Raw genomic sequence first — 4,995 nt, 5'->3', positions numbered from 1 at the left:
ATGCGACATCTTTATAATATGCTCAAAGATAAAATTGAATTGCATTGGACTTTCTGTTTCTATCATAGATATCCTAGGATCTTGTATCAGTTTTACACTTTTTCTATGATTATCAGTACAACCTATGTACCGATTTAGTCATTACACACAACTGTTACCTTCTAAAAATAAATAATTATAATATATATATATATATATATATATATATATATATATATATATATATATATGCTCAAAGCATCTAAACAGAAAGTTTGGGTGGGAACCCCACATGGGCATTCGCAGTTGTCTACCGTTGCTCGACTGTTTAAATCTAAAGGCAGAACATAATTTTTCAGAAAGGTTATATGTTGAATTATGGCAATTTTTATCAGAATCGGCATAATAGCACCAAAAAGCTAATGAGAGGCTTGGGTTTACCCATAGAGAAGATTGGCTATTGTAAAAGTAGTTGTACGTGAAGATAGTGAACTTGATAGTTGCAAGTTTTGTCGATGATGTGCATGATAAGAAACTAATGAATCCGAGGAGGAGGAAGAGGAACAGGAAGAAGATAATGAGTAAACTAGTGTCATTTGAAGTGGTAAAAGCATGAGTTTTTGAATGGATTTGATTTTTGTTAAGATTGGGCCTTATTTTGAATTATATGTTAGAACATGGAATGTGGAATGAGCTATTTCATGAAGCTGGTCAGTAAGTTAATTACTATATAATTTTGGGTAATTTGAAATTTTAGTGATGTCCTTTACTTATATTTTGTAATTTGTTTTGTACATCCATGTTCTTTATCAACAATTGAATTGAAATTAGAAAAGTAGTTGCTTTATCTTATAAGAACCTTTTGTTGTTGTTAAGATTTATCAGTCGTAGTGTGCCAAAAATTTGTGTTTACCAAAGTCTGCAATCAAATGCTAATTAATTGACCTTTAAATATTTCACATTTTATAATATGTTAAATGAATGGATTGGAAGTTGCTTAGATTGGATCAATGTTGATTTAGGTCACCTTGTTTTTTTTTTTTTTTTTTTTTAGTGAATTCGACCTTTAAGTGCATTTATTAAGAATTAGCGATTTGCTACCATCAGTTCCTGGTACTCCTTGTACTCCAGATATCTCTAGGTCTGCTACCGGCTGATGCACATTTGGTCGATCCGTCATTTCAGTTGAGGGGAAAAGTAAGAAGAGATGCTTCTGTATACATGCTTTTTACTTTTTTAAGTGTAAATAGCATGAAATGTGTTAATTATTTGCTTTTGGTTTTACTTCAGGTTCGTTCCTAATAGTCATGCTATCTCGAAGACCACCACAGAAGCCTTCAAGGAGCGGCAAGATATTACTGGTTATTCATGGAAGGCTGTCTCTCAATCCACTTGTGACTTTTATTGGCATAAATATATGGTAATTATTGGTTGCTATCAAAAACTTAAGTTATATGAATCGTTTTGTATGTGTGTATATTTATGTCGCTCATCGAGATATTTTTTCTTTTTTAGAAATTGAATCAGTGGAATCCTGTTGAGGATGCCATAATTAAACACACTTGGAATAAAGTAACATCCGACTTGTACACTAAGAAGATGTACGTTTGGCGAAAACATAAAGTCGGGCCTACTGGTGTTCCACTGGATGTATGGGTTAGCTGGAATGCACATTGATCCTCCAACAAATTGCTTGACAAATCTCGTATTGCTGCTCAAAACGGGGCAAACGAGACTGGTGGGTTCAGGCACTGGTCCCTGCAAGCATACTGGTGGTTCAAGGTCTACAGCGGAGCATAGCATAAAATTGGTATTGCTTTTAAATTTTTAATAAAGTAATTACCTAATCTTATCTTCAATTTCAATATTACATTTTATTTTTCAGGCAGTAGAACTACATCGACCATCAACTTCATGGAATATAATATATATCCAAAAAGATGCATACAAGAAAGGATGACAACTTTGTTGATGCTAGATCTAAGAGCATTCATGTAAGTTCCCTATTCATGATATTCTGTTGCTATATGATGGAATTGCATATTTATTTCATGCTTGATATAATAAGTTTGGTTTCCAGATGTTGGTTTATACTACTGTGAGCTTCCTGTTTGGTAAGCATAATTAACTGATTGAAAATTTTGGCATTGACTAAATTCTGCCCGACATAATATGTGTGGAGTGCCATGATATTATTTCAATTTGACATGTTATTTTTTTCTGAGTATCAATGACAATAAGGGCAGGAGAGGCTTAAAATTTTTGCCATCTTATTTTACCAGTCTTCTTATCAGGTCCAGCTTCTGATAAACTGGTATTGGCGAGGGTGCTAAAATATAACTACATAAGCTTGACAAAGTATTTATTTAACACGATTTAAATGAACTGTTGCTATCTTGTTTTGCTGAAACTTAGTTAGATTTACTTGAATTGTAATACATGTAATCAGTAATCACCATCTTGAACTTGAGTTTATTTTCTTTGGTCTCAGATAAGCTTCATGGTCATTTCCTGTAACAACTTTATACATATATGTGTTTGCTACATTCTCTGTTTGGTCAGGAAATTACCATCCTTTTCTAATATCTTTTTTAATTAGGCAATAAAAATAGATCTGGCAAATGAAAAGTTAACCACTTTTTATAAATATAAAAATAGCTGAATTCCCTAAATGAGGAAAATGCTTGTCTACCTATTGAGTTTTTCGGAAGATGTATTGGCATAAGATATAATTGTTAGAAGAAACAGAACATGCTACTACTCATTAGTTAGACAAATTTGACTTGATGTGCATTTAGATATCTGACTTCTTGTTAAAGAACTCAAAGTCCGTCATATTGGAACTCTGTGATGAAATATTCTGTAATAGGGCAACAACCTTCAAACCAGTCAACAATCCAAAAGTTCACAAATAATTTTTTGTGATCTTGAAGTCTTGACAATTTAGTTTACAAATTCTGCTAGTAGCTATAAGAAACAAGCAATCTTGTAATAGTTTATAATTGTTTAATTCAAATGAAAGCTAAGAGATAAGTCCTCGTGAATACTATACTCTACTTATTACTTTATTATCGACCACGTGTAAGTATACTTGTCTGTATGTTGGGACCTGACCAAACTTTCAGAACCTTAAAGACTGTTATGAGAACTTCCAAATGAACAAAGAATAGGCCTAAAGATAGACAGGTACGTCCACCAACTTAGTTTCGAGTAATAGCCCCCAAAGCTAGAGGAGGTTATGCACAGGCTAGTGCCTACTAGATAGACTCGAAAGACTCATTTAATTGAACTTGGAACAATCAATTATGTGACGATCTTTGTGTACATGAACAGTTTGACGTTAATTGAGGCTATTTAATTAAGCAATAAGTGTTACTCCCTCCGTCCACTAGCTTTCGTATTCATGACCGGGCTGTATGCGATCGCGATTAGTCAAATGATTGATCCATTTTGATCGCGATCCTTCTCCCATGTTCGCATAGGCTTAACGCTACCCAACATATTTCCTCTTCGCGATCGCAACCTCTAGGTCACGCGATTGCATGCACCAGTTTGTGCACCAAAATATTTGACGTTATTTTTATTCTCAACTTGTCTGAACCAACCCGAGCCCCTCGGATTTCAACCCAAATCGCACTTGCAAGTTACAAATGATTATAACATAGGTAAATACTCAAATCACAATTTGGAACATAAATTATCAAAACGAGGGGGTTGAGTTGTCTTAATGTTATAAGAAAAAAGCAAAGATGCTTTAATCCATTTTTTACATCTCTGAAATATTTCAGTTGGTTTTGGCACTATTGTGCTTTTTTAAGATGGAACTCTAGTTGAAAAGTTAAATTAATATTTCAGTTGTTTTCCAATTTATGAGCATAAAACAAATTAATTTGTATTTTTTATCCCAGCTTTGAGTCCAAGACTCTTTTGTTGTGAAATCGGAGGCATTTCATAACAGGGTTTTAATTTGCAACTTGGAAAAATTAATTATAACCGCTAGCCAATACCAACAATATATACTAATTGTATAAAATATGTATATTAATTATACGTTAATACGCAATATATATATATATATATATATATATATATATATATATATATATATATATATATATATATATATATATATATATATACACACACACACACTCCTTATTATTTTAGTGGACAACTATACGGTGTAAAAATCCCTTTCATAAATTTAAGCGGATACCCTATGCAACTACGGTTGCTGATAAATTATTCACTTAATGTCTTATATCTTAAATTAAATACTAAGCAAAGGAGAAACATTTTCTTTTTCCTAATAAAAGAAGATTACATGAAAATGGGGCTATGGCGTTGAAGTTATTGGTGCAGTATTTATGATGCTTTAGCCACTGAGAAGCTTCTACAGGAATGAATGAATTCTATACAAGTCTTCATTCTTCAATTTTAAGTAATGTTTTTCGTTGAACATGTGCCTACAAGATAGGTCAATATAATAGTCTCACTTTAGAGAAAAATCTAAGTAGTCTGCGTAGAACAAGAGTGGCTCACTAAAATTAATAATTGTCGTAGATGCAAGACTACAAGCCATGGCCTAGATCTCATTTTGCCTGATAAATCCAAGACCAAAACCATGAATGCCTAGGAACCAAGTATTTTGTGCCTACGAATGATTTAATTAGTTACTCCTCCGTCTCAATTTAAGCGTCTTAGTTTGAGAATGTACGGAGTTTAAGAAATAACGAGAGACTTTTGAATCTTGAGGTCCTAAATCAAAGATGTGTATAATATACAAAAATGTCATTTGAATTTTGTGGTTATAAATTTAGGAAAAGGGTTAAAAAATGGCCCCAAAAAAAATTTTGAGCCAAAAAACCCCAACAAAAAAAAAAAAAAATTTCCAAACTACCTTTGCGTATTCTTAAAGCGTTAACGGGGATAATTGTTACCCTTTTTAAACATAATTTTTCTTTCCCCCCCCTTTTGGTTATTTTCCCCAATTTTTTAAAGTACTTTGACCATGAT

This window comes from Lycium ferocissimum, chromosome 9 (assembly GCF_029784015.1).
Source record: "Lycium ferocissimum isolate CSIRO_LF1 chromosome 9, AGI_CSIRO_Lferr_CH_V1, whole genome shotgun sequence".
In the NCBI taxonomy this organism is placed as follows: domain Eukaryota; kingdom Viridiplantae; phylum Streptophyta; class Magnoliopsida; order Solanales; family Solanaceae; genus Lycium; species Lycium ferocissimum.
This window is presented reverse-complemented; position numbering follows the sequence as displayed.